The sequence below is a fragment of the Triticum dicoccoides genome, chromosome 6A (assembly GCF_002162155.2).
Source record: "Triticum dicoccoides isolate Atlit2015 ecotype Zavitan chromosome 6A, WEW_v2.0, whole genome shotgun sequence".
In the NCBI taxonomy this organism is placed as follows: Eukaryota; Viridiplantae; Streptophyta; class Magnoliopsida; order Poales; family Poaceae; genus Triticum; species Triticum dicoccoides.
Genome location: NC_041390.1, coordinates 109760555 through 109771740, shown reverse-complemented (window position 1 = coordinate 109771740; position 11186 = coordinate 109760555). Strand labels below are relative to the sequence as shown.

At 44.2% G+C, this 11186-nt stretch overlaps 1 pseudogene; it reads left to right on the top strand.

Moving 5' to 3' along the window:
* The window catches only part of LOC119315730, a 10256-nt pseudogene extending 3844 nt beyond the window's left edge, over positions 1-6412 (top strand).
* The last annotated feature ends 4774 nt before the right edge of the window (positions 6413-11186 follow it).

The window sequence follows — 11186 nt, the reverse complement described above, 5'->3', positions numbered from 1 at the left end:
CGGATCTTGCTCGCCGTCCTCGCGCTCCTCCTGCTCGCGGCCCTCTTCTCCGCGCCCTCCTTCTGGTCCCGCTTCGTGAGTTCCTCTTCCTCTACACTCGGTTTCTTCAGAATCCCAACCTAGCACTTGCATTTTTGTTTGTTTATCCAGAACACGCCCTACTTGTGCCAGAAGGAGGGGATCACGCTGCATTGCCCTCAGGTGAAGTGCTCCTGATCTGATCTCGGCAACCATTCCCGCGATTCTTGTTCACGTGAGAAACTTCTGTTCTGATGAATTCAATTGTATTGGGCACAGACGAAGGAGCCTCTCTCACTGTGGGAGAACCCACCTGCTGCCACCGCGTCCTGGAAGCCCTGCGCAGAGGGTCGAAGTGATGAGCCTTGAGCCCTCACGCAAGTCCAGCATTGACATTACTTGAAAGACAAAAAATGTAGTAGCATATGCTGCACCATTCACTTTTAGCCTTGCTGTACTCAGTCACTGTGAGGTCACTTATTCCTTACCATACAACCTAGATTTATGGCAATTATTTTAACTCTTGGTATGTTTAGTGATTACTGTGATGTGCGAACTTTGGTAGGGTGGCTTAAACCTGAACTACGGTGTTCTTTGAGAGTCGAATTGTGTCCCATAGTTCCATACTTTCATTTCCATATAAGGTTGCAGATTTATGACTTACATATGGGAACTGAATCCATCTTATTGCTATGAAATATTGCCAACATTAATGTGGGGCTAAAATTGTACTCCCTATGTAAACTAATATAAGAGCGTTTAGAGTACTAAAATAGTGATCTAAACGCTCTTATATTAGTTTACAGAGGGAGTAATGCACTTCTCATTCATAGACTTCTGTTAGCAATGTGAGTGAGAGCATGGAATACTTTCTATGTAAGGTGCAATGCAAGTTCTTATGACATATTCTAGCCATGTTTTTGTGATATTTCCCCGTAGAACCATAGTGTTTCGCTGCAAGAAAGTGGAGAGATGTGCACCCTCTGTTATATACGTCAACTTTTTGGTCAAAAAAAATTACTTCTGCCTTTTACATCAATCATTTGTTTCCTTTCATGATTTGGCTCCGATAAGTGATAAGTGATAATAATTATGTCATTGTATATAACGCAGATGTCCCACCTGAGAAGTGAGAACGAAACCTCTGGGTATATTTTTATTCATGCCGAGGGTGGACTGAACCAGCAATGAATAGCTGTATGTATGCACTCCTTTTTTTTCCAGCCTTCCTCACCTTATTTTGTGTGATTGTTAAATATTTGTTTCAGTGGTGCAATGGTTTTCTCTGCTTAAGCAAAGTTCCGACTTCCGAGTCTCCGAATCTCGCTGTTACATGAGAATTGTTTTTCCTATGATGGTGGTTGTTGCTTAAACGTAATCAGCCTATACATTCAATATATTTGTCATAATTCCTTTTTATAGCATGTTTTTGCAATGATCTTCTGTTGCTTATTTAAGAAATAAAATTAGATTCTCCTTTTGTTTAATACTTATTTATGTACTCCCTCTGTAAAGAAATATAAGAGCGTTTAGATCACTATATTTCTTTACAGAGGGAGTACCTGCCTAAGAAGATCATGCCATTTTCTTAAGCAGTAGGCAGTGGTAACAAGTTCCCTAAGCTGGAATTGAGTTTCAGTTACAACATAGGCCCATCTGTTACTTTCTAACCTTTGGTGTTTCTGCAGATATGTAATGCTGTTGCAATTGCTAAGATAATGAAAGCAACACTTATTTTGCCAGTTCTGAAGCAAGACCAAATATGGAATGACCAGACGGAAGTGCTACTTTCTCTTGTTACTTCTTCTACTTGTCTATTCCCCTGCTGGTATATGTTCTTTAATTGATAGTCCTACTTACAAAATTCGCTTCAAAGATATTATAATGAAATTGTCAGTTAACCGAGGATAGTGTGCTGCTAGAATTTTTCGAAAATGGACTATGGTTATTCTAGCAGAACCAGTCAGTTATTCTGCAGGCATGTGACACCGATATGCTTCTGGTCTGAGTATCGGGTTCGTCTTAAGGATAATTTTCTTCTTATACTACTCCTGGAATGATCAAAATACCTGCTCACAGAAGTCACTGTTCTTCTTCATGCTTAACTATGATTGTATTGTTATAGGATATCCTAATCAGGGGTAAATCATCCTTCATGCTACACTGGTGAATTAGTTACTACAATGTCTAGATACATCCGTATCTAGACAAATCTGAGTCAACTAATTCGGGACGGTTGTCTAGATACATCCGTATCTAGACAAATCCGAGTCAACTAATTCGGGACGAAGGGAGTAGAAACAGAATATACCATTTGGGTGGAGTTTCAATATGAATTTTATAAACTGGAAAATTTACAATATCATGTTTTGTAGGTCTAAAGTTTCTTACTCCCATACTGGGTTTCGAATGATGAACTAATTGATATTGGATATAATGCAGTCATAATCCTGTTAGTTGCAGCATCACCTGATTCGACTATATTTAAATGCTGTTTGCCATTGTATTTAAATTATTAACGACATTTGTTTTCTCTGCAGTAAATTTGAAGATACCGTTGATGTGGATCATTTTGTAAACTATCTGAAGGACAGCGCATGAATTGTCCGAGACATCCCTGACTGGTTCACAGGAAAAGATGAACTCTTCACCAGTATAAAGTAGGTTATGCATTTTCTTTTACTCCCCGCCTTAAGTCTTGGGGCATATATGATTTGAAGGATTTTTGTATGAATTTTGGAGGATTGCAATCTTTAGATTTTTCCTATGTGGGTTTGATTTTAGGCCTCCTTTGGTTTGGAGGAATTTCATAGGAATTTTAGAGGATAGGATTCTTATAGGATTTTTTCCTTTAGAGTCCTTTGGTTCATAGGAATGGATTCCTATTCCTACACAGGATTGGTTCCTATCCTCCACATTTCATAGGAAAATAAAAATGAGCCTAGACTCAATGGAAAAATTCATTTGGTGTCAACCAAATGACATCTCGTTTCCTATTCCTACTCATAGGATTTGAGATACATGTCATCTCATTTCCTACAAAATTCCTATTCCTACGATAATCCTATCCTATGAACCAAAAGAGGCCTTAGGTTTGTAATCCATATGATTTTTTTCCTATGAACTCATTTCAGACTCTATTTCATAGGATTATTTCCTTGAGTAGTACTTCTTCCAAAAAAAACATATGGTTTCCTTTGGTGCAATAGAGTTGGGGTAGCACCAATTGAGGAGAAGCTTGTCCAACATCGTTTGAGATGGTTTGGGCATATTCAGCGCAGGCCTCCAGAAGCTCCAGTGCATAGCGGACGGCTAAAGCGTGCGGAGAATGTCAAGAGAGGGCGGGGTCGACCGATTTTGACATGGGAGGAGTCCGTTAAGAGAGACCTGAAGGATTGGAGTATCGACAAAGAGCTAGCTATGGACAGGGGTGCGTGGAAGCTTGCTATCCATGTGCCAGAGCCATGAGTTGGTTGCGAGATCTTATGGGTTTCACCTCTAGCCTACCCCAACTTGTTTGGGACTAAAGGCTTTGTTGTTGTTGTTGTTTGTTTCCTTTGGTGCAATCAATCCTAGAGGATTCAAGGCTTGACATTGCAATCCTAAAATTTTCCTATCTGTGTGTGCTCTGGAATCTTGTGAATCAAAGTGGCCACTACAACTACCTTTCTGAAATTGACGTTACAGCAACCGCATATACTAGTGGCATTGAAAATTTTGGTATTTTCTGTCATCAGTGGCATTTTTTTAATTCCGTTGAATTTATCTCAATGGGTATGGGGAAGTCTAAAATTACGTCCATCTTGATGTATTGTAAATCTTGTGTGTTGTCTTCATAGCTATACTTTTTTGTTAGAAAGTAGGCTGACGCCCGCCCTTAGACTGAGGTCCATCATCATAGGTATACTGCTGATCTGAAGCAGTTTATCCTGAAGGCCATCCTTGCTTCTGTCTCAAAATTAATACAACTGGACTGAGAGATTAAATGCTCAAATTAACCACTATCCGCATAGAATGGAAGTTTTAAAGCCTATTAAATTGAATCAGGCGTACATACATTTCCTTTTTTGCTTTTCGTGGAGAGATACTTGAAATACACTATTTTTGGGGTTTCCTTATGAAGTTAAATGTAGATTCAGGGATTGCTACCTGCAGTCTCACCTTGTCGCTGTACTTCTTTTCACTACCTGCAGTCTCACCTTATCTTATGTTCACCATGGTAAACCTGTCTTTTTGTTTTCTTTCTTGTCTCAATGTAAATATCTCTTCTGCTTATGGCATGTGTTAGGGATCAAATGACTACTACATTGTGTTAATATGTTCTGCATATAACAGTATTGCAATGTGGTCTATGACAGGCGTACTGTAAAGAACATCCCAAAGTATTCATCTGCACAGTTTTACATTGACTAGTCAATATGTACGTGCAATGCACGTTAATTTGGAAGTATATTAAGTGCATGCGTATATTAAGTAGGATATTATTTGCGTGTTATTATGTGATTAGCACTATATTTGGCATGAAATTAACTACACGCTAAACGTGTTGAGCGCTCGACATTGAAGCAGTCTAGGTTGTTGGATTGACATGATTTGATGGCCGAGATTAATTGGATCTGCCCATTTGTGTCTTTTTATATTGGTATAGATAATGTACTTCCAAGGATCAAAGAGTAGACAATAATGTCTATTAAACCATTTGTCGACAGGTTGGGGTAAGTCAACCATTGAATGCAACTATATTGTGGTAATTATTCATAAATTTGTTGTCTTAACCAAAATGCCCAATCTTCTTCCATGCTACAGTATGGAGAACAATGTTTTTTTTAGTTTGTGCTGTGAAAGTTACGTTGTACAAAATCTCTAATGTGCATGGAGCAGTAGAAATAAATATAATGCAAACCTTCAATTTCAGGTATGACAATGTTCCGATGGAGATTAACCGACTAAGATGCAGAGTTAATTATCACGCCTTAAAGTTCTTACCTGATATTGAAGAAATGGCTGATAAGCTGGCAACAAAGATGAGGAACCAAACTGGCAGCGGGAATCTCTTCTATTCAATCTCTTTGGAGTTCATTGATGAGGGAATGCTTATTTGATGATCAAGTAATTGCCACTTCTTCTAAAGGGCCCTTCATCTGAGATATGAGAAAGGAATGGCGGGCCTGTCCTTTTGTGATTTTGCTGGAACACGTGACGAGAAAGTGATGATGGCAGCTGATACACAGAAAGAATGGTCACGGCACTTTAAGGTCATCTCAAATTTCAGTTTTTTAACAGTTCTGAAATTGCAGCCATCTCATCGAACTTCGAAGTGATGCCCACAACATAGCTTTCTAATAGTTTTTGATGTTGTTATCCTGACGCAGAATGGATCTCACCTGTGGCCATTAGCACTGCAAAAGAGAAAAGAACGTGTTGCCCCCTTGAGCCTGGTGAGATAACTGTGATCCTGCCAGCACTGGGATGCACAAGAGAAACCCAGATATACGTTGCATCAGGGCTAGTGTATGGCGGCAAAAACAGGATAGCTTCCCTCAGGAACATGCTCCTCCACTTGGTGAGTATTGCCCGACTATTGTCCTATGGTTATTGCCCGAGTCTAGAAATCAAGAGTCTAGCTGTGCTAAATGCCCGGTTTCGAAGCGGGGATCCACTTCTGGACACGAGGAGGGGCGAAACAGATATATTCATTTCCTGCTCTTCTTCTCGCTGAATGCATTTGCTGCGATAGACATAAACTTTGCATATATACTGCAGGTGACCAAGGAGGAGCTGGCGAGCACGACGGAGATGGAGCACTTCCGGAAGCACGTGACGAGCCTGGCGGTGCTGGACTTCCTGGTGTGCCTCAAGTCGGATTAGTCCGTGATGACGCACGGCGGCAACTTCGCCAAGCTCATCATGGGGGCGCGGCTCTACAGCTGACGCCACCGGTTCAAGTCCATCAAGCTCGACAAGGGGCTCATGTCCAGGTCCCACGGCGACCCGTACCTGGCCTGGGCCTCCTTCGCCGAGGACGTCGTCATCTCGCACCAGGCCTGCGCCGGCCTCCCGGAGCCCACCTTCCTGGCTACGACCTCTGGGAGAACTACCTCACCCCCTGCATGTGCAGAGCATGAGACAGACCGAGTAGCGGCAGACGTGTGACAGCCACTGCTAAGCAAGCCCCCTGCATGTGCATAGTGCTTCCCTTGATGTCCTCCCGATTTTGTTGATATGACATACTACTAGCAGTAAGTGCTCATACGGCCTTGGCTATCTTAGATGATCAGAATTCAGTATTGGTTCACCGGCTATATTGGTGGTTTCACCGTTTCACGCACGGCGCAGAGGCACGATTTGTCGAAACAGATATGTCATCTTGGCTGATTGATCAGTTGTCGCATCATTGAGCTAGCTAGTTCTCATTTTTCCTTTATTTCCTTTTGATTGTGTTCATGTGGCACCAGTAGTGGTAGTTAGTAGACCACTGCCTCGCCTAGATTGGTGGGTTTCTGTAGTTCTATTGTACGTTTGATGCACTTTGCAAAGCACGGTTTGTTGATCCAGATATTGTATTCTTGGCACGGGTCAGCCGCGTAGAAAGTTATTGTACTTGATCGGCGACTGTGTGCCAGCGGTATCTTTTCGTTCAGGTCCGGCCCTCGAAAAATCACAAAACTGGCCCTTTGGTCAAAGTTCAGCAGAAAATGGCCCTATTTTGAAAATATTTCATAAAATGGCCCTATACGCATGACACCCGCACCCGGTGCGTCATGCTAGATAACATAACGTCTTGGTCAACGGCACTATACTGGTCAGCGGTGACTTGCCACGTTGGCAGGGCATGGCACCATGGCGTCCCAGGCCAGGGCGCCGTGCTGATGGTCATGACACCCCTGATGGTCATGACACCCCTGCTCAGGGCGCCATGCCCCTTGTGTCCACAAAACGAGTCTTCTCCATTTTCCCCTCCACAAACCCTCACTTTTCCCTGTCTCCACACCGGCCGCCCCACTCAAGCCCCTATCTAATGCCCACAAAATTTCGTGGATCGGAGCTCCAAATCGGTGATTTATCCTTCCCTTCGACCCCTCAAGGTATTCTCCATCATTCTCCCCTTTTTGTTGGTTGAAATCTCCACATTATGGGGATTTGGGGAAACCCTAGGTCATCCAATTTTGCTATTTTTGTTGATGCATTTTGGTGTTTATGATTTTAGATGGCGAGGATCGTCAATGTGCATCATGTGAACTTTGTCTCCTTTGAGAAGGGAGACGCGGAGTATGGTGACCCAAAGAAGAAGTCGGTAGTGATGGTGTTTCCCACAAGTCCTAGCCTTGAGGAGGTTTTGGTTGAGCTTCGAAGAAGGTTGAATTGGATGGAATAAAGCGATGGAGTAGACTTAATCGGAAGGTATAATGTTGGGTATGGGCAACGTATTCGTTGGAAGATAATGCCTCTTGACTCCGAGTTTCATTGGGAAGCATATAAAGAGAGTGTGTTGGCCTCACAAGGTAAATCATTTGAGTTATTTGCCACAAAGGTTGTTCGTGCTCGGTTGCACATTGATTTGAATCCGTGTGCATCTTCATATGATGTTAGAAGCCCAGTTCGAGATTCAACACATGTCACTCCGGATGTGCATGACACAACAATGAGCCAACCTCCAATGACCCAATGTTTGAGCCCCGGCGGGAATGACCAAGTTGATAATGAAGACTTGCACATGGATGGTGGTGAGTTTGAGGGTGATGAATCGGAGGCTTATCGTCATGACGATTATGTTGGTGATGTTGAGGAAAATTGCATGGAAGAGGACATGGACCATGAGATTCCATACAATAGGTCCTATGCGTGGGACTCGGAGGATGAAGGCCTGGATGAAGAAATAGATGAGGATGGTTTGACGGCTAAAGAAGCCAATGCTTTCAAGAAGATAATAGGCCGTAGTCACAAGACATCATTGTTTCGTGATCTAAGCCTAGCCGATAAGGCGATTGTTGATGGTGGCACAAGTAAAATTCTTGCACCAAGGTTAACTTCAAAGCGAGATACCAAAGCACGTGTGTATGGTGTTAGTGAAGGAACAATCTTTGAAAGCTTGACAGAACTTCAAATATGGGCCAAGGACTACGTGGTTAAGTTTCATCGGCCATTCATTGTGGAGAAGTCAAACTCGAAAGTGCGTTATGTGGTCAAATGTGAGGAACACAAGAATCATTGCCCTTGGGTTATCCGTGCAAGATGTGTCAAAGTCGGGCCACAATGGAAGATTACAAGTTCCGTGTTTCACCATCGATGTAGTGGCAAGGATATTGATGATGCTAATGTAAAGGATGATCACCGTCAATTGACCTCCAAATTCATTGCATATCGATTTTCGGCCTCCGTAAAGATACTCCCGACATATCCCATTCGGGCTTTGATGGAGATGATGAAGGAGGTTTTGGGGTACGAGGTGAAGTATGGGAAGGCATGGAAGGCCAAGCAAGCTGCCTTTGAGATATTGTATGGTGGTTGGGAAGAATCATACAACCGCCTCGCGATGGTGTTGAAAGCGATGGCGGCAGAAAATCCTGGCATGTACTATATGGTGGAGCCAGATGGCGTGAGAACAAGGACATACAATGATGCAAACGTTCGTATATTTGGACGTGCATTCTGGACTTTTGAGCCATGCATTAGGGCCTTCAAGCATTCTAGGCCGGTTATGTCCGTGGATGGCACATTTCCGACCGGCCAGTTCAAGGGCACATTGTTGATCGTCGTGACTAATGATGGTGGTGACAAATTGGTTCCATTGGCGTTTGCTTTGGTGTCGGCGGAGAACAATGACAACTGGGAGTGGTTTCTTAGTCTAGTGAGGACCAAGGTAATTGGACCTGAAAGAGAGGTTTGCATCATCTCGGACCGCCACCCAGGGATACTCAATGCAGTGGAGATTGACATTCCAGGACATCCTCGCGTGCACCATAGGTGGTGCATGAGGCATTTTGTTTCTAATTTTTACCGAGCATGTGGAGACAAGGAATTGTCTGACCTTCTTCATGATTGTTGTCTCGCATTCACCACTAGACATTTTGAGAAATTGTGGGACAAAGTGTATGCCAAAGCAAACAATGGTGGCAAAGATTTCCTAAATAGGAATCTTGCCGATAAAGGAAAGTGGGCACGGGCTTTTGACAACGATGGAGTGAGGTACGGTGACATGACAAACAACATGGCTAAATGTTTCAACATGGTGCTAAAGGGTGTCCGCGCATTGCCGGTGACAGCAATAGTAGAGTATACATTCCAGAAGTTGAATGACTATTTTCAAAAGTATGGTGAAGAAACATCCAACTTGATGTCCGGGAAAAACAAGGCCAAAAAGATGTACAAGTATCCACCAAAGGTCGACGATTGGATGGAATACCAAGCAAGGAAGGCGGATTCACACAAAAGCCAGTCCTTTGATAACATAGAATTGATTTACCAAGTTGATGAGCACGGTGGAATGTCGCGTGACGGCGTGCCATATGGAGGTGGCTCTTTCAAGGTTTATCTTAAGCCGGGCGCATGTTCATGCGAGAGGCCTACATTGTATCATCTCTCGTGCCCTCACTTGATGGCTGCATCTCGCGCTAGAAATGTGAGTGTCAACATGACCAACAATGTAAGATTGGAGGAGTATTCGATCGATGCAGTCAAAAATACATGGGCTGCGAGGTTTCATCCATATCTAGACCAATCTAAATGGCCGGAATACCATGGACCCCCACTATACCCTGATTTGGACATGAAGGTGGCGACATGTGGAAGACGGAAGACAAAGCGTTTCTTGGATGACATTGATGATTGGGGTGGTGGATTCCGTAAGGAATGGGGGAGCCAACATTTCGCAGAGCCTCGTGATATCACCCGTTGCAGTGAATGTAACAACGAGGGACACAATAATAGAGGTTGTAGCTCAAGGGGAAAAAGAAAGAGATCAAAACGAGATGGTGGTGGTGGTGTCAGCCACGGTGATGGTGGAGCTCAAGGACGTGGCCGTTGAGGGAGTCCAGGACTAAGGGGTCCTCGGGCGTCCGGCCTGTTATCCATGGGCCGGACTGATGGGCTATAAAGACATGAAGGACGAAGACCGTACCCGTGTCCGGATTGGACTCTCCTTGGCGTGGAAGGCAAGCTTGGCGACCGACTATGAAGATTCCTTCTTATGTAACCGACTCTATGTAAAACCTAGATCCTCCCGGTGTCTATATAAACCGGAGGGGTTAGTCCGGAAAGGATACACTCATTACCATAGTCATACTGGTTAGACTTCTAGGGTTTAGCCATTACGATCTCGTGGTAGATCAACTCCTGTAATACTCATATTCATCAAGATCGATCAAGCAGGAAGTAGGGTATTACTTCCATAGAGAGGGCCCGAACCTGGGTAAACATCGTGTCCCCCGTCTCCTGTTACCATCGATTCTAGACGCACAGTTCGGGACCCCCTACCCGAGATCCCCCGGTTTTGACACCGACATTGGTGCTTTCATTGAGAGTTCCACTGTGCCTTCAACAAGAGGTTCGATGGCCCCTCCGATCGTCTATAGTGACGCCGTCCAAGGAGAAACCTTCCTCCCCGGATAGATTTTCGTATTCGGCGGCTTCGTACTATGGGCCAACTCGCTTGGCCATCTGGAGCAGATTGATAGCTACGCCCCTGGCCACCAGGTTAGATTTGGAAGCTTGAACTACGTCGCAGATATCTGTGGAGACTTGATCTTCAATGGATTTGAGACCGCGGCGATCGCTCCCCCTTGCTCCGATGAACATGACCTAAATCTATCATCGGACCAGGTTCTGGAGATGGTTCCTGTAACTGCTATGACCTTAGATCCGGAGCAGTTTGCACCATCCGGAGCCACGGAGTCCGCGGCGTTGGAGCCGCACACAAACTCAACACCAGGCAATATCAGCATCAACGAAATTTCGGACTCGTTTCCGGCTATAAGTTCCGAACCTCGCGCGCCCTCGGACACCGAGTTGGATCGGTTATCAATCATCGGGTTCAGCGCCGCAGACGTCTTCCAACACTCGCCCTTCGGTGATGTGCTGAACTCATTGAAAAACCTGTCCCCGATGGGGGACTCACGACCGAACTATGTCCGGTTCGAGCTAGAAGCTGATAATGGAGAATTTCGCTTCCC